Source organism: Nipponia nippon, unplaced genomic scaffold, assembly GCF_047370975.1.
Source record: "Nipponia nippon isolate SJK-2023a ecotype South Korea unplaced genomic scaffold, ASM4737097v1 scaffold_1, whole genome shotgun sequence".
NCBI lineage: Eukaryota > Metazoa > Chordata > Aves > Pelecaniformes > Threskiornithidae > Nipponia > Nipponia nippon.
Window position 1 is genome coordinate 100,899,970 of NW_028262290.1, and position 19,851 is coordinate 100,919,820.

Sequence of the window (19,851 nt, forward strand, 5' to 3'; positions counted from 1 at the left end):
AGGGGAATTAGTGAGCTCCCAAATTCACTGGATTTATTGGAAATCTGTGCTTGCTGAATGTATTTATTCCCCCATGTTGCTGGCTGTACTCTTGACAGGTGCTGAGAGGAGATTTATAGGAACAGCAAATATTTGCTAGAATGGCTGAAATATCTGAGGATTATTTAGAAGTGACTGTTTATCATCTCTCTTAGTTCTAGTTCCATAATTTAAATGCATAGGCTTGAGTCTTTGGAAATTTTTAATCTGCTTCTCTGTTGGACTTTATACAGGTTTCATGACTAAATCCTACTACCATTGGACTAGTACAGGTTTGATACATAGACTTTGAGAGTAACTGTTTTCTGGTTTTAGTTTTGGTGAAGTAAAACTATGGGGAGAGCAGAACAGGACTACAGATGGATGCTGCTCATCACAGTAGAAAAACATGGGTTGTATCCAGCTGACTCAAAGTAATCCTGAAAAAACTCCTGAAGAATTTCTGTGTTAGTTCTTTTGTCCATATTTCTGCAGGACTCCTTTTTGCAAAAATTTCATTTCTTTAAAATATCCTTTTGTAGATAAATTGTACATCACTAGCTTTTAGAGGAGGTGCAAGAGGATGAGAAAACAAAAAGAAAACACTTAGATACCTTGTTCTGGATGTCCAGATCAATAATTGTAGAAGGAAACAACAATAAAAGCAAACCATTAACCTTCCCTCGGGTTTCTAGTGAAATACATAGAAATCGATGCCAGCTTTGCAGTTATTTGGGAGATTAACAAATACAGGCACTGATGCACCAAGCCTGGAAGAGAGGTCCAGAAGAGGTGCCCTGTACGGAAAGGTCTGCTCCCATGCCGCCTGCATGGTTGTGCTCATCTGTTGGCAAGGTCTTCCACATTTATCACTGTTCCTGACCCTAATTTTGACTGTTTAAGGAAGTAGGCGATTTCTGAGGTAGCAAAGTCCAGAACTGGTAAAACCATCTTTGCAATTTGCCAGTGGTACTCAGCAGAGCCAAGGCTGATTGGGACTCTATGCCACCTGTCCTGTGTTTCTCAGCACAAGAACAGCTGGTTTTGCAGCTGTTTGGTCTTTATTGCAGCCTGGGCAGGGCTCGAGTTTGTCAGAATCAAGTTACTGAACTTCAGTTGGTTAAGATAAAGATGATACTGGCTGACTCATAGGAAATTAGGCAGAGAAAGGGCAACTTTCTTCCTATTTCTTCTGATTGTTGTGCATCTTTTCCTGCCCCACAAAGTTTTCCATCTACGGGTGTGCTACTTGGAGCGTTGTGCTACGAAGTGCTTCAGTAGCACAGGGCCTATTACTGTGTTTTTCTAGTCCTTCCTTGGTGAAGAGGCTGAGCTGATTTTTCTTCTTTACAAGCCTTGATGCAGTTGCCAGCTCCTGCCATTGGATATTGCATTAATGCACTCTGTCTGAGGCTACTTACCATGATTTTCACAGGAGCTGATGCTACTGCAAAATGTGCTGTTTATTTACAAGTGCATGTGGTTTGGTGGTTTTTTTTTTTGACTGTCTACTTCCAAGTGCCATTCAAGGTAGATTTTAAAATCATTCTCCCTTTTCTCTGCCTTTCTTATTACAAGTTGGTTATGTTTGGTTTCTATTTTCTTGTACTTGTGTGTTTTCTTAATATTATTAGAGATTCTAAAAAAAACCAAACCAAACCAAAAACAAAAACAACCCCACCCCAACCCTCCCACCTGCAAGCTTATCATCTAACTTCTGGCTTTAGTCTCACATGCCTTTAAAACAAAAAAATGCCCCAAAACACATCCCCCCCGCCATACCTATTTAGAGAGCCTGGTAAAGCAAAAGTTTTCTATGGATGGATAGGTGGAGGATGAAATGAGCATGTTTCTAAATCTAGATTTGTCTAACAAACTATTAAGTTTTGGTTATGAAGGGAGTGAAGTGTAGGGAGGAATATTATGGGTGCTGCAACTATAATAAAATAGAGAGGATAGTAGCAGAAGCTGTTGCTCCAAAGAGGCTACTCATGCAGTTGTATTTCCCTTGTTTCATAGTACTCTGTGAAGAAGAGAAGTTATGACTTATGTTTATGGAAAAACCTATCTAGAGTAACTTTCTCTGGGCCCCGTGGCCTCACGCTTGGCAGGAAATGCGTGGGAGAAGATGCAGCAGATCGTTTTGTTCGGAGGAGTAGCCAGAGCCCACTGCGAGCATCAGAAATACCCTGGCAGTCGCCACGCTGAGCCTGTGACCTGCTGAGGCTTTCAGCTTGACTGCCTCGGCCTGTGCTGTTTGTGTGATGATAGAAATGGTTAGGCAGTGGCCGTCTTTCACCTTTCCTCTCCACTTCTAAAATAGTCTGTCTGTGTCATTTACAGCACTTCAGTCTGCTTGACTGCTTAGCACCGTGTGAAACGCTTCAGTCCAGTGCAACTGGACTTCCTACCCCTTTCTCTTTACCTAATGGGAGAAAAATACAGCTAGAGTAATTGCTTTATTTGAAATAGTAGGCTGCGGAGACATAAATCTAAATTATTCTGGGCTGGGAGCATCTGGGGAGGGGGTCCCTCCCCGGGTCATGCTGCCCCTGTGCCCGGCTGACGGGGCTCCCGAGCCAGTCGTCAGCCAAAGTGAAATTCCAGAAGTTGAACTTGTACGCGTGGCAAACTCATTCTTGGTTGTCTGGGCTGGGTTCCCTTCGGCTGAGCTTCTGTCCTCTTTTACAGTTTCAACACTTTTTACCCCTGAGACATTGTCTTCTTTCCTAATTAATCTTTTCATTCTTTGTAGCGTCTGGACTTCCTCTCAATATCCTGTTTAAAGTGTTTATTCATCCGAGCAAGTCTCCAGTCTTTCCTTACAATTTTTTTCCCTCCTGCTTGGAATGGGAGTGTGAATAACATTTGTATTTTTCAAATGAGATATTTCTGTGTTTGAGCTAAAGTGTTTGAGTGCAACCTCACTAATTTCCTTGGTTTCTCAAAATTTACTGTTCTGAGATCCTAACATCTCCATTGCATTTATTTTTGTCTGTTTGATTCTTCTCACTAAATTGTGACATATGCAGTAATTTTTGACAGCTCTTCTATTCAGTCTTTGCTTCTTAATAAGGCAATGGCTAGAATAGATTCATCTCATGTCTTGTCTTGTTATTGATGAGATTATTTTCATAAACAATAAGAAAAAATCTCTCGGACATTTTTTGGGCAGCATTTGTCAAGCAGGGTGAAAGAAGCAACACATTGTAGTGTCAGAAAGGGAAAAAGATAGAATTTGTCCCATATAGATGTAATTACTGTTCAATGAAATTCTTTGCATTTCCAACTTGCATGTATCCACGCACCTTACTAGTTGCAGTAGGGCTGAACTCACTCAGTATTAAAAGACACTACAGGTTAGCCTAGACCTCTGTGCACCTGGTGGACTTTTGGTGGCTTATAGGGATCTCCAAAACAGTTTCCATCAGGCTTTTGCATTCAAAGTTGGTAGCCAGCCTGAGGACTAGGGAGTACTCTTGCCAATTCCTAGACTGAAGAGTCCTGGAGAGAAAAGAGGAGAGAAATGGTATCATAGAAGAGATACGTGCTATGAAATAACTTTTGCGCTTTCTTAGTGAGTACCTCTCTCTTTCTCATGTGGACAAAGGTTATCCATGCCTTAAATAAATGCATTACTTCTCAGGAAAGCCAATATCCTATATTTATTTTAACCCAATAATTTCAGGGCTAAGCTTAATACACTGACACCACTGGAAATAGGATGTGTTGGCTTGCACCTGGGGCATAGTGGCTTATTAATAAAACTGTGACCATAAACTGTGACAACTTTTTCCTTATGTCTGTTTTCATTATCACTGTGTATGCATTCAAACCTGAGTGCCCATTTCCTCAATGAAGATGTTTTTTCTGTGCCAAGCATGTAGACTTATCGAAAGATAATAAAAGAACACAATAAAAGAGGTATGTAAAATCAGTAAGAGTAATACTATTAAGTGCACAAAGTTGGAAATGCAGAAAGGTTGAATTTATAAATTTGGCCCACAACATGCATCAGAAATGTCTTTGTGTGGGTTTTCTCCTCTTTCTTTCCTTGGAGATGTAAACGCCTGTATGGAAAACCTCCTCTTACTCCTTGCATTTCATTTCTTTCCGTTACTGAAAGAAATCCAAGTTCTCATAGTTCACATAAAATGGATTCAGTCCAGGGAGATCATTGCCCTGTTCTCATTATTAATCTAGAAGGCTTCATACTTGCAGCATGTCGCTGTGCTGTGAAGAATATAGAGAGGGCAGAGGCGTCTGCCTGGGGGATGGGGGAAGAGGCGGCATGCCTCCCCCATGGTACCGAGCAGCCTTTTCAGCGGTGATTTCATGCTGATTTGAGCATGAACTAGAGTAAAGCCAGGCCAGCCCAAACCGTTCTCACGGGCCGAGGGAGTCGGTGTGGGAAGGCGAGGCGCTGGCTGCAGCCCCGGTGCTGGGCTGCCTCCGCGGTGGGACTGTCCGCCAAGCTCGGCCATTCTCATTGCTGATCCCTGACCTGGCTGCCAGTGGGGAATTGCAGTCAGAGGCTACGAGACCTACCCAAAATTGAGTCATGCTGTATTTAAATTAAAATAAATATTTAGTGCGTGTTTTTCTTTAGGAACCTCTTGTGTGAGACGTATTAAATGTCAGTGTTTAACTGGAGTGCAAACACAGCTTTAATTAGAAAGGATGTTTTTGCTTAAAGCTGTATGCCATTGCTCACTGGGGTTTGTAACTCCGTTATTAATGACTTTTCCTAATGACCTGGTCTGAAAATTCCCAAACCACGATCCCATAGATCACTTCAGGTCTGTGGGGAGCTGACACACTGTGGCAGCTGCTGTTAGGCTTCTTGCCAGAGATCAAATCATGCAAAAAGCAGCTAAAAACACACTGAATGCCCCCCCCCCCCTTTTTTTTCTTTCCAAGTAAGCAAGTGCTCTCTACTACAATCCTGCTATTTATTTGTGAGTGGGACAGAGAATTCCCGAGGACATTAAGGCTGTGGAGAAGTGGTCCCTGGTAGCTCTTTCAGGAGGAATCATTGCTACTTCTTTTCCTGTGTTTTTTTCTTTTAATAAATTATGATTTATGTGCTTTGGTGTTGGATTAATACTTACTCCTACTCCCCTGGTATTGATAGCTAGGTGACTTCTGGTGTGGAGATGAACCTTTCTGCTGGTCCAAATACATGGAATGTTCCATATATGGTCTCTTTTTAAATCCTGCATGGGGACAAGGAACATGGATGGATTTACCTTACAAAGAAGTTTACTATTTTGTGAATCTCAAGTATGACTGTTTTTTTTTCTTTCAATATCACAATGTGAAGTACCCCAGAAGACAAGTTCTGGCCAACTCCTATTTCAAGAAGGTTTTTGGTATTTCCAAAGACACACCACTCTTTTTTTTTTTTTCTTAGCTCCACATTTAATCCATATAAATTTTGTTGGTGTCTTATGAATTTTTCTTATTACTATCCTAGTCTCTAAGACTGGAAAAATGCTTCCCTGCAAATAAAAGGTTAATTCTTTTTCTGTGACTCAGGAAAGGAGATTACTTTTTTCAAATTGTGAGAATATTTATTTTTATCATACCAACAAGGATGTTGGGATGAAACAAATGCTTTTTTTAAAGACAGCAGCTGGTTCCAGCCTCCAGGTTTGAAGTATTTTCAGTCTCATCTGCTTATGAGCAGCTGGAAGCAAGCCTATATGGGCTGCTTATTTAAGAGGTTGATGTGCTTTCTATGGGGAATGCAGAACTGGATCTCACAGAGAGGGATATATTAATGTTGTCAGTAATGAGTTTTAATAAATTGAGCTTGCACAAGGGCCTTTGAAAAAGTGCTTTACTGTGAAAGTCCTTTTGATCTTCTGCAAATAAAAATACCAAATGTTTGACAATGGCCAGATTGCATTTGTAAATGGTAGTTTAGTTATTTTAGATTTGTTGGTTGACTCAGTTATTTTAAATGAATTTGAAACAATTATCCCAATAAAAGCAAATTTTCAGGGGAGGAAGATTACTTTTACATTCCAGTTACTGGTAAGGGAAGGAATGCCTTTGAATAGCCAAAACCTCACATAAGGACTTTCTTATTTATGAGGGGGGGGTGGTGTGTGGTGGTGTGTGTGGGGGTGTGTGTGTAATTTTCCCTACCCCATGCAACTGGTATGTAGCACCATGTAAGTCAGTAGCAGGAAAGAAGATTCTGTTTGAAAAATGACCATCAAATATCTTCATTGAGATCATGTTCGTTGTTCAGCTGATGTTTTGCTTTACAGAGAATATGTGGTGAGTGAGGAGAGATTATTTTCACTTGAACTGTTCGCATGATGGAGGGAAGATGAGGCAGCAGCAAAGTGGGTCAGGCTGAATCCCACATTCTTTGTACAGAATTTAAAAAAAAATGGAGATTTAGCGAGAAATGGGCAAGTTTAGCCCCTTCTTTCCTTGCTGTGTGCACATTCTGTGTTTTCTGGTTTTAATAAAACTGGTAATTCTGTTGGGTATTTTTTTAAATTCTCAGCAGTTAACATGTAGTCAAGATGTTTCCTTCAGGAAAGTTTTCCTCTTTCCATATGCTAACTAGGGAGCTGTGAGCAGCACTGCCTTAAAGCGAGAGCAATGCCTGGTTCCAAGAGAATGGCAGTGGTAGACAGTGTAGGGGAAAGAAGTTGACAGTAGTGTTTTCCTAGTACTATGTCTGCTCACAGTCAGGTACTTACTGTATGTTACAGTGGCCCATGTTTACAAAAATATATTAACTTGCTTTCCAAAAAAACTAAGCATCATGAAATATAGTTCAAGATACGTTTATGCTTAAAAAGAATACAAGCCTTATTTATTTTTCTAATAATTCTTTGAATATTATTGTTAAACATGTGAATAAGTTCTGTCAAGTGGTCCATAGCACTGAGTGACGGTAGCTGAGGATATAAAATGTTGTACCAGTTTGCCTTTTACCCTGTTGCAAAACCTAGTTTCACCCCACAGAGGACTGTTCCTGTAGATGGTATTTTGAGCTTAGCACGTACGAGTGGTCCTGGATTTATTTTGCAGGTGCATGCTTTCCTGCTGTCAGCAGAGTCGAAGAATCTGGATCCTGATATTGTTGGCTGCTTCAGTCAGGGCATTGCAGTGCACTTTCTACATGCAATTTCCTACCTTTTGGCTCATTTAACATCCAGAACCTTCTTACCTGAAATATCATTATTGTTCTTCTCACACTTTAAATAAATAGCATAGGGTTGTCGCTATGGATCAAATATTCATTGCCCTGATTTGCAAAACATGTTCTTTGACTATAACATTCATTTCTGCGCAGCTATTTCATATCACTGCTTTCTTCCACTTTTGACATGACCTATATTATATGTGTATATCGTACTGTTTCATTGCAGAAATGGTATGTCTAACAGCCTATTTCTCCTCCTCTGTTCAAGAACCTTGGTTTTCTGTACCTTAGGAGATCTGTATGGACACTTCTGCAATTCTTTTCGGCTATGTGTTGCCACTATACCTTCTGACACGAGACACAGATCTGCTTTCACAGCAGACCTTTGCTGCTTTTAAATACGTGAAAGACTCTGCTTGTGTAGGTGAAGATCTAGTAGCAAGGTTTGAGCAAAACAGAGTAGGCAACTGAGCTTTCTCAACAGTACTGCTCTGCTTGTGACCTTTGGAGGACAGGATTAGTGTGTATCTCTGTAGTACGTTTTCTAAAAACACAAACGAAACCCCAGTCCTAGGAGGCAGGTACTGCAGTAAATAAATGGAGATCAAAGGATTTCATATTGTGAAGAGATGCTATCAAATCAGAAGGTATAAGAAAAGGAGAATGTTTTTAAAAGGTCTCGCTCTAGGGTGTTTCCTCTCAGGACATGTCCTTCTTTAATTTTCTGAAAAGTTTTAGATCACTTATACAGTGCATTTTTTTCCTCATCTTTCCTTTATTATATTGGCAGTTTGTGAGCTGGGGAGGAGCGCTAGAGGTGGGCCATGGAGTTCCATGCATCGATCTATTTTTGCTGCTCTCTTTTTTTTTTTGAGGGTAATGGCAGAAATGTGCTTTGCAACTTTTACATGAATGTAAATAAAAGACAAAGCTGCCAATATAAGATTGATATGTATCCATATGTCTTGATCTGTGTTTCTTCCCGTTTCTTTTATGAGAATGCTTCAGCATGAGCATTATTTCAGTATCTCTGCATTTGCAATTAATGATTGTTAATTAAGCTGTTGTTGTTATGATATATCATAGTAGTGTACTTCTGAATGATCTTTTAAAAATGATTTTGAAATACAGTTGTGGGATGATAAGCATAAATGTTGATAAATGACTGTAAGGCAACTACATGTGAGAGTTTGAAATACCTAAAAGTTACGGGTCATTTTTAATAAAAATCATGAAAGTATAATTTTTGTGTTGCATTTTTGAGTTGCATAACTTTTTACTACAAAGAAATTAAACTGGAACTTAAACTGGTTTTCTTTAGAAGTGACCTATACTGCACTTTAGGATCCTTCAGAATGAGAACTTCCTTGCAAACTAGAAATTAAAATGCTCACAGAAACGTGAATGGAGCGGAGATAAAATGGATCTGTGAAGTTGTATATCATGACAAAGTGAGATAAATAGGAGCCCGTCACAGTATTGGCTCATGATAAGGGGGCAGCTAATATGTTTTTAGCTGTACTGCTAAATCTGTGCCTGATTTAGAGTGAAGATGTTTAGAGTTGTGGGGAGGCATGCTCTGTTACAGGATGGAAACATCCTTCTGGCACCGAATTGTCACTTGTACAATGGCACTTGCTATACTCTTCCACTTGCACCAGAAATGGTGGCTGGGGTGAGAGGAGCTTCCCAAAACATGTTTCTGGGATTTCAGAAACTGTAGGTAGATGCTCCTCGGTGCTTGGTCCTGCTTCTCTGGGGTTTCAACACCCTGGCCCTGTACACAGCATGCTCCGGGTAACATGATTTGATCATTCTTAGAAACAGCTGTGTGGGTCACAGGTTGGTATGTCTCCAGGGAATGCCCTTTTAGGAGAGGTGTCAAAATTAAGATAGTACCGCCTGTTTATCTGAGAGGTGTGTCATTTTTAGAATTCCTGTCTAAATACTGAGAAAGATTTTTCTGCTTGTTTTGGTTTCACTCTGCTAAATTGATGAATATTGCCAGTTCTTCAAAGTTGATTAATAAAGATCTTAACATATTGTTTAGATTAAAGCAGCTGTATATTTCATCAGAAAAATATTATGTAATGATTATATTTGGACCTCATCTTCTTTTTCTTTTCCCCTGCTAGTATTATTCTGTGGTGGCCTTCAAACAAGGGATGCTGTTAGATTCTCTCACTGGGTGGCCAAAAAGCAGAAGATTGCAAGAGTTATAAAGATTCATGTTTGTTTTGGGTGGAGGCTTCAAAGGCTCACAGGCTTCCTTACACAAGGATGCAGTCAGGAAATGGGAAAAAAGAATTCTGAATCTGTTTTATATAAAAAGGGGATCATAGAGCCACCATCCTTGCTTAGCTTCAATGGAAAGGCAGTATAGTCATGGATTTCTTTGGACTACGTCTTTGATGTTTGTATTAGTTGCCATAAATAAAGCTTCCTCTTTTTTTTTTCCTTTACATGTACACTTTAGAAATGTAAAATACAGTGATACATTCATAAGGCGAATTGTAAGTAGTGTGCTAAAGCTTAGCGAGTTAACATGTATAGTTTGAGGTGCTGGATGATGAGATGTATTCCAGTCCATATGTTCTGCAGATTCCAATTAGTAAGACCCTCCTGCTGCTATGTGGGATAAAATGTGAGTTAGGATTTAAAGCTGTGTATTTTTTTGATAAGTTATTGAACGAATTACCTCATCAATTCCTTCCAGTACTAAAGATAATTCACTCATGTGGCTTGCCCAGGCTGGTCTGTATCTGGAGGGCTTGTGATTTTGTTGTATATCACCCATGTTAGTCATTTTATTAGATGATGTTAAGATATGGCTGTAAATCAGAATTCTAACACGGTATTATGGATGTCTCCAGGACCACAGGTCTTTATATACCATGTCAGACTATTGGCACTTAGAGGATTGTGCACTGATATGTACTAAGGATGGATGAAAATAAAAGGAAGAAATTATTTCTTGTCCTATTCAGTTGACTCCTTTCATGAAGAAAGGAAGTAAATGTTTAGTATTAATATGCAGTATCTTATATATGCTGTTAGTGGTGTTATCTGTTACGTTTGAGATATCTGGTGGTCTTGGTCAAGAAAAGAATCTTATCTGTGTGCTTTCTAGCTGTAATTTTTTTTTTTTTTTAAGAATCCCACCTCCCCCTTGCTTTCCTTTTAGGAGGCTTCGAGATAATGAAGTTGCACACAGGGAGTGATTCAGGTTGTAGAACAGACACAGGCAACATACATATGCATAAGGAGACGCTGTGGGATAGTCAAGACTTTCTTTCAGAGTCACCATGGAGCAGAAATCCCACAGAGGAATGACTCAGGAGGACTCAGTGTACTTAAGTCACTTCTTTGAAATTGTTACTCTTTGTCAATATTTGCCTACATAGGCATTATTGCTTCTGTCCTTTATGTTCATTAATAGCTTGAACTTTACATCGCTTTTGTAGTGAAGGAGCCTTTTGTTTAAGTGGGGAACTGAAGTTACAGGACATCCAAGCCGTGTCTCAGTTTGCCATCGGGGCATGCTGCGGAGCACCTCAGTGCCCTGACCCTGTTAGGGGTGTTTTTGAGCTCCATCTGGGTCTGTGGAAACCAGGATGTATGGAAAAAACAAGCGTCTTGTCCTGTTGTGGTGCTGGGATGTGGTTAGGGGCTTCTCTAGGTGAGGAGATGATGTACAGCTGAGCTCAGTAACACGATGTAGCCTAGAGCTGACTTGCCCAAGGCTACCTGGGCAGCCAGGACAAGGCTGGCAGCCGAGATCTCGCCCATGCTGCTGCTTGTTGGCCAAATGACTACGTGACAGAAGCTGACCAATCTACAAAACTTAATTTTAAATCATAACTTGTAGTCACTCACCCACTGATTTAATGAAACTGAGGAGTGGCAGCAGACACTGCAGTGTTACAAGCCTGTCAGAACCCAAGCTGGTTAACTGAACATTAAACAGCACTACATGGGAAAAATCAAGCAAACTTAGTTTTCCTGGCAATAGTTACCCTTGTTTTCCATTTCAGGAGGATCTAGGGCTCTGTGAAATATAACTAGAGATTGTCATTACAAGTCCTACTCAAGTCAGCTTCCCAAGACCTCTTATGCTCAGCACTGACTCTTAAGTGAGCTCCAAAAACTCTGTAGATTACTAAAAATAGATAGTACAGTCTTTGATTGTGGCAAGATTAACGTTATGTATTCTATGGATGTTTTTTACAGTTCCATTTGGGAAGGTTTGCTTGCCAAAGTCCTACATAAATACCTTCAAGCAAATATTAAAGGTGGGGGGCAGAATTTCTTATTTGTTTTGGGTTTGTATTGGAGTACTTGTTTGACTTGTATGGTACTTGTATAGTCCAACTGAAGTTGGACTGTAGTGGCAGAAAATGAAACCTGATATAATTTCCACTAAGGGATGAGAAGATCAAAGCAGTTTTGGAAAGCAAACCCAAACCTGAGAACTGTACCAAGTTTGTCAGTCTAAAGTTGTTCCATTAATTCAGTGAGCATGCCTGCCACAATGCATTCAGAGATGAGAAGCCTTACCAATGGAAGTTATGATGGCCATTACACTAGCAAAAATCAGTTTTGCCTCTGGAGTGGCAGGTATTCAGTCAGCCTTTCTTTCCTGCTGCCCTGACTGAGAGTCACTGCTGTAAAACCAAGAAAGCTCTGATTATTATTTATGCTTGGGCATCCTAATTGTTGCTGTAGTGGTACCAAGAGACAATTATCTGATGATGCTTGCTATAGTATAAACTATGGTAATATGATAACGTTGTTTCCAGTTCTTCACTGAAGTAACAGATTTTATCAGGGATTAGAATACCATGTTTTTAAAAAAGGCAACAATTCTCCCTTCTGAATTTGCTACCATTACAATTTAATTAAGAATATATATTCTTACTGTTAATATGACTAAAAGTTGGATTTCTGATTATGAAGGTATTTTCTTTGTTCTGGAAATACATCTTAAACTTTTTAGAGAAGGTGCTTAAAAGTGAGTGAATGTCTAAAGATATGCAGACAAAAAGTAATAAAAATTACTGTTTGGCATCTTATTTGCCATTTATTGATGTACCCTTTTAGGAGCTTGAATATAACGTTTTCTTCCCTATCTGTTGTGTGCTTTTCCATTTGTTTCTGTATCAAGACAATATACTCCATTTCTACATTTTTTTTTTTTTAAAGGAGTTATAACTCTGTGTTGGCATGGGAATTTTCTCAAGTCTGGGATCTTCAATTATTTTGTAGTGAATGTTGCAACATCATTGAATCGTTACAGTTATTCACAGGAATTGTAACCCATAGGAAAAAAAAAAAAACACCACCAACAAGTCAATGTTTGCATTGCTGCTGTTTTTTTGGACAAAAAAGATTTTTGTCAGTGTAGAATATGTATATGTAATAAGCTCTGGAATTTTGAGTATAGTGAGAAGGATATAAGAGGAAAATGCCTGCATTTTTTATGAGTCTGACTTGTAAGGGATATATGCTTGCCATGGTTAGTATCTAGTGCTTTTTGCCTGCCTGAAATATAATGTCCTATGTCTGTGCACAAAACTCCTTCACTTGGCTGATCTTTGGCCTTGACTTGTTTTTGGTTGATCTCTACTGTCTTTAGTCAGATACAGCTGTATCTTCCCAGTGTATACCAGGGTAAATGGTGCCTCGATGTACTCAGGCCAGATTCTCTCACTGTTTTATGTCTGCAGTGCACCATGCCATGTGGAAATGGATACTCTCAAACCCCATCTAAACTCATGGTTCTGGAATTAGCTGAAATCTGACTGCTTTGGTACATGTCCTGGCAAGCACACACAAGCTATACTTGCTAATTGCACTGTCAATGACGACAGTCTTGCAGCACCGTCCCATCAAGCTTTAGCATTTGCGTAGTCCCACGAGACGCTGTGCTTAGATGCTTTCCGAGTGCTCAGCGCCAAGGTGTGCAGGACCATGGTACTCAGTGCAGGCATGCTTCTTGCTCTCTCGGATGGGTAGATGCACCCAAAACTGGGGTCTTGGGGGGAGGAGGAATGTGAAAGTCTGAAAGGGATTGCCTGGAACAACACAGGGGAGCTCCCTCTATGCTTTGCTTGAAATGGATGTTAGTGTTGTTTAAAGGAAAACAAAATAAAACAAAACAAAAACTCCAGTAACAACAAAAACCTACACCACCACCCTGCTCCCCCCAGGTTTCAGCTCTGCCTCCTGGCACTAGGAGGTCTGCAGCTTCAGAGGAGAAGGCGGTGTGAAGGTGGTGGCCTGTCAGCAAAAGGGAAATCTGGCACACCTTTGAGGAGTCCAATAAGAAATGAAAATGTGAAAGATGCCTGCCATCTTAAGTGACTTTATTATTTTAGTGGAGGAATGCAGTAGATGCATATGTTTCTGTTCTGCCTGTATCTGAGGTACTGGTGTCGGTACTGGTATTATTTCTGTTCTGTGTATCTCCCAGACGTTTTCTGATATGCAAATGTCACTACTTACTGAAAACTAAAAGCAAGTTAAGTATAGAACTAAAGCCATCTGGTAGTTCAGACAGAAAAGTTAGATAATTAGCTGTTCTTGTCAAGGGACTGTGATTAAAATAGGCCATCTTCATAATAGTGACGAGTTTGCAGGGACTTCCTGAAAGCCACCTGGGATAATGATAATGAAAAGAACAAAATTAAAAAGGAGGGGGAGGTGGTGCCATTATAGCTCATGATGACTTTTGTAAGTGAATTAAGTCAGCTGTTAACTTGAAGACTGTTTGTTATTTTGGTATTTTGGCAAGAAACATAGGTTGAGTTTTCTGGCTTTGTTTGGCAAAGTGACACAGCTAGGTCAGCCAGGTTACTGCTGGGGATCCTTAATGTTTCTGTGTAAAGTTCTGGTTTCATTACTCACATCCTTATTAACTTGTGAGCGCTGTTGGCATAGCTCGTCTTCAAAGACCACTCTAATCTGTGTAACCTGGTGGGTCCTGCTCAGGGAATTTGTTCCCTTTGGGGAATTAGCACTATTAAGAAAAACTAGATGAGGAAAAACATCAGAACACAATTACTGCATCGTTCTTTATCAGGTGATGATCACAATATGCATAGCAATATTCGTTTAATATGAATTTATATTGTTACATATCTTAAGGAAAAAGCTGTTTAGCAAGTAGTACTCAAGTAATCTAATTGTGTCATGGGAGGAAGGATCTGTGTAGCTTTGGCAGCTCCAGCCCCTTCTCCAGCACCACTGTGGAGGGGCTCTATGCTCCCTTTGGCCTTTCCTACTGAAATCTTGTCCTCCTCATCCAAGAAAATAGCAGCAGGGAAATCTCCAAAGGCTGAACAGCGCTTGCTCTTTTGTGCATATGGATTCCTTAGCGGATGCCCTATGCCAATGTGATAGAGCAATTTTAATCAGTGAAGTCTGACCTGAATCTTCTTCTAAGCTGGGTCTCTTTGAGAACACAGTGTTAAGGGCAGCTATGCTAAATGGAGTAGTAGCACAAAATAAACGGGTAGTGAAATGGCAAAGGGAGAATGCTCCATCATTAGAATGATTTAATTAAATATATTTTCACTTCAGATGGATAAAAATCCTAGATCTCTAAATGAGATTAATTGAAATTTACTTGGGTTTTTTGTTCTTTTTTTGTTTGTTTTTTTTTTTTTTGACAGTTGCTACTTGTTTAACAATTCTAGTAAAGAGCTGCTCATGTTGTTTCAGATAGAGGTTTGTAAGAGCTCCAGTGTGGCTGTAATATTTTCTCATATAGGATGTGCTGCAAATCTCTTTTGAAAATGTAAGCAAGTTTAATACTCAAATTAAAATGTGGGCAAGAATGAAAAGTACTCTGGCTTTTCTGTGCTTAGATTCTCCTTGCAAAAAATATATATGCTTCTAAATCATTTTCATTAAATGAAGCTTTTATGTCCTTTTATTCCTTGATTAGGAAAGCAATGATTTGAAAAATTCAAGATATTGAGGTCTCAAAAGTGTCAGGGATGCTCAGCTTTTAGAAAACATAAGTAAACACTTCGGTGCAATATGCGCAAAATAAATTGCTGCGAATGTTTGTGGATACACAGATATTTCTGATCAGTTTAATAGGTCAAACTTTCATATCATTAAAAAGGCGATAAATTTACGCACACATGATCAAGTTAATATGAATCTCTAGAGGCATTCTGAGTAAAACAGCAATGTGATGCATCTAGTGAGTGCTTATCTAAGGCTTGTTATAAGAAATGTTGAATCTGAACATTGCCTTGGGAATTTTCTTTTTTAATATTGAGAAAATTAAACTATTAAAAATTCGTTTTGAAGTATTTTCTTGAAAGCCGTCAAAAGTGGGAAGATCCAGGTTTTAGCTTCCAAGTGCAGGCTGTCACTTATGCTTTAAGTTCTGCCTGCTCATGAGTTGTTTCAATATCCTTCTACACTCGGTTACCTGATGGCCACGGTTCTGCTTTTGTATCATTTTTTTGTTTGTGGAAAACTTTTGCATTATGCCCGGGCAATCTGACTTTCCAGCATTCTTCACATTTTTATTGTTATTTACTTACATGGGAGAAAATGGACAGAAGTTGACAACCAAGCTGAAGCAAGAACAAGCTTTTCACTTGGTACTGTTATAACTGGCTTTAGGTAAATCTTGCAAGTGAGCAAGTGACTGTCAAAGGTATGAGATAATAGAAAGGCTGGGTGGCTGGGGCTGAGCACTGTTAAGTCTGAGTGCTCTCTTGATGGCAGTTCATTGGAGTTGAATTTAATATGGTTTTAAAATTCAGATTTTTTTTTTTTAAGAACTAAAGCTTGTTTTGTGGTATGACAGACCTTTAGATTTTTTCCCCTTAAACTGTATTTCTCTAATGTGCCAGAGTGTTTTCACATCTGCTTTTTGATGAGGTGTCTGATGATATGTTTTGGTTTTGTCCTGTTCTTTGTGCAAGTTGGTGAAATTCGGATTTTCTTGTAGATAAGCCTTTGGCTTTTCAGTTGCTTCTGCCTTGCAAAGAAATTAATTCCTTCAAGCCAGCAAGTCTGCAGCTCCAGCTGTGACTGTAGATGAATGTTCTTGCAGGGTCGTGTACTGTAGCTCTGAACCTAAATAAAAGGATTAACAGGCGTTCACTTGAAGGAAAAACACTTAATTTCAGCATAATAACTATGAGAGTCCATAGGGAAAAGCAATAAAGCTTTACTATTAAAATTGTTAACAAATGATTATTCCACCCTGACCCCCCTTCCTGCTGCTGTTATACTTTTAAACAGTAACAAAGGATGGGATTGACCTAGTTCATGGTAGTACTTTAGTCCCCGGCCTACAAATGATCTTTTCCTTGAGAAATAATTCCTAGTCTAGTTCTTTTAGCAGGCAATGATGGTGTTTATGACGGAAAAAATGTTTTCTGATGGATTTCATGCAATCTTCTGCCCCAAAACTTTGCTCAGTGCGAAGGAAGAAGGGGCATCATGTAGAGAGTTCTGCTGGGACTGAGCATGACAGCCAGTAATGCCCAGATGATGCATCTCATTGCTCCAGAAGAGTGTGTATGTTTTTCACAACTAGCACAAACTGCTTATAATGATTTCTGGCAGAAAGGGAGGATTTCCAGGCTGACTCTCTTCAGCTTCATACACAGACCTCATTGTCTCATCTCCAAGCTGCACCTCTGCCCAGGAGTTGGGGAGAGCAGAGGCGCTGCTGGCAGAGGGCTTCCTCACTCAGTAGTATCTCTGTAGGCTGTTGATGGCTGGGGTATGTTCCCTTTCTGCTCGAGTAAGTGGTGTGAAGGGCCAAGCCACTACTCAGGGCAATAGTCTGATCCTTGAGGGTTTCCCTGTCTCTAATGGAGATGCAAGGAGAGGATGGAAGGAGTTTGATCGTAGTGATCTTGACTCTTTTCCCAGCACTTTAGGACTGCCAGCCTCAGGCAGCACTATTATCTCAGTAGTCAAAGCAATGCTTGTATCCATTTCCTTGGGAAGGAAAACAAGTAATTAAAACTGACTAATGCGACTGCCCTTCTTGGTTGAAGAAATAAAACAGACAAAAGTAATCTAATTTTAAAGGTTTAAAGCTCAATATTAGCTTTGTCTTTTGCTTCATTTGGGCTTTGGAGGTGGACAGTGAATCCTGGTTGGTAGGTTGGTGACCCTCTTGAACCCCTGGCTAGAAAATGCCACAGTGCCCATCTGGGTTGCCTGCCAGGAGCTCCTGGTGTTGAAGCCAAGGCATGAAGGCTGGTGCATGAACAAGTCTCCCCGATAATGGTCTGAGGTGCTGCTTGAGCACACACTTAATACCAAGAACTGGGAAGCATTTTGGGCTCTGTCATGTGTTTTTCTTTCTGTTCCTTATTTTTACTTCAAAGACTTTGCAACTATATACACAAAACAGGTGTCAAAGGGGCAAAGAAATATAACTTGAAACAATGATTGAGGAATACTTTTACATTAAAAGATCACCTAATACTTTTTTTAGAGAAAAGAAAAATCTATGGATGACATTGTGCTGTGTTTCAACAATGGTTTTTATTTGTGAGCAGATGAGAATCATACTAAACTTTTAATGTTGACCCATTCTTTTTATTTCTTTCCTGTTGTTTTCTTGCTTGCATGGTCAGGAATGTGGTTTCAATTTTTCCTCCTCTTGATTATTTTGTGGACCACCTTCTGAAACTATAGGGACCACCAGCAGTCCATAGGGACGGCTGAGGAGCTGCGGTCTGCATAGAATTCCACATGAACTTTTGTTTTTTGGTATACCCTTGCTCCAGCACTCTGAGCCAAATGTTTCTGATGATCTCTTGTTTAATACCCAATGTGGCTGTAATTAGTCACAAGTGGCAAGTATCTTCTAAAGGCAGGAATTAATTGCAGTCAGATAAATTAGGCATGCTCTTTTATCAACTTCATTTTATCACTGGTTGGTTTGATTTTTGTGGCTGTATGTTCAGGTAAGCAGTCTGTGCTTCAGAGATGTTCTGTTTTTCCTATGTTCTTCAATGATCTTAGTGAAAAAGGTCACCTTGCAGAAATTGCAGAGACTCTGTTGGAAGATACTTGAGTTTTAAAAGCATGTTTTGTGGAAATAGTTGGTGTGGTATTCCTGAGTGGGCTGGTTTTGTTTTAATCTGACTGGATTTCCAGAAAGTTAGTGTTGTAAGGTGAAAATTTTAGACCAAAGCCACTGCAGATAATGGCACAACTGTCAGGTCTTCTCTATTTATGTATGTTAGGTGTTTCATTGTTGCATTATTAGTTCCCACTAACGGGATTTAAATGTGTACAGGGAACTGCAATTTAAGTTGCACCCCCCCACACCTTGGCAAAGCCACTTAATAGCTTGAATGCGCACCAAGTTTATAGGATGCATTCTGGATAAAGCTAATTTACTTTAGCAGCTAAAATGTTCTGTATTCTGTAGCTGAAAAATGCTGCTAAGTTGGTCTCTACTTGGAAAGGCAAGCTGGGTTCTTTGTTTCACATCTTATCCAGAAATTGTACTCAACCACATGGCGTACTCTAAGCTACACCTGGGCAGCAGTTCATTGCCCTGAAACCTTCCTCTCCATTGTGTCTGGGCTGAGCAGGTTGTGTGTATGTAAAGGGAGGCATGCATTAGCCAAGACTGGCTGTTGCTGCTGCTATAACATGAGAATGGAGGGAGCACAACGTGACTTTCTTTTTTTTTTTTAAAGGCTAGTTTGATCTGAGAGCTAATGAATTGATTTTTTTTTTTCATTTAATTTGTAAGCAGAACAAATATGAGAGGAGTCAGTAATGAAATAAGAATATCACCTGATCATGCCATTTTCCAAGTTATTTCTTAACACAGAGCTGCACTGAAGCCTCTACTGTGTAGTACATGGTGAGGTTCTGTAGAATTAAGACAGTTATGTAAAATTAGTGATGTGAAAGGATGCAAATTAGAAAAATGATTGCAAATCTATTTTTCCTTGCATAAATTAGAGTAACTTCTAATTTTTATGGAAGCTTTTATGTGCATGTACTAGTATTAGATAAGTCATTTTAAATTCTGTAGATGGCAAGATGGGTATCTGCATGTGAATTTTGTAAGTTTCATCTCATAATAAGTGAAGTATAGTGAAACACAATTGGAGCTATATCCTGCGTGATGCTTTGCTAGCCTTATTTACTGGAGTAGGCAGCTGAGCTGTCCATGAGGAGTAACTGTATAGAAGCAACAGAAACCAGAATGTTCTTCCAGATTGCTAGAAATTGGGTCGGACCCATTAAGAGATTGCATCTTACACCTTAGATTTGATTTCAGATAATTTTGTAATGTATATGAGAGGAAAATGTGTGATATAGGTGTAATTCACAATCAAATGTGGCGTCCTTCATAAAAGCAGACCCGTTGGCATACTGTTATGAAGAAGTACGTTTCCTGTGCCCTAGAAAGCATGTTTTGCCCATGAAGTTTATGGCGATATGCTTGCAGACATGGGAGTTAATTGCAGTACATGAAATCTGAAAGGTTAATTTGCTAGCTAGCTTACTGCATAGTTACTCTCTGTTAATCAAGCAGATGCGTGCAACATTAGCAGTGCATGTTTTTTCCAATTTAGTATTTGATTTAGAAAGAGAATACTTTGCGGAGATACAGTATAACTAATGTAAGTTGCAGAGCCTTTTAA

The 19,851-nt window shown here is 39.6% G+C and overlaps 1 long non-coding RNA gene across 1 annotated transcript in view; it reads left to right on the top strand.

Annotated features, from left to right (window-relative positions):
* LOC148057518 (uncharacterized) overlaps window positions 1-19,851 on the top strand; it is a 398,505-nt gene that overhangs the window by 61,674 nt on the left and 316,980 nt on the right. The window lies entirely within an intron of this gene.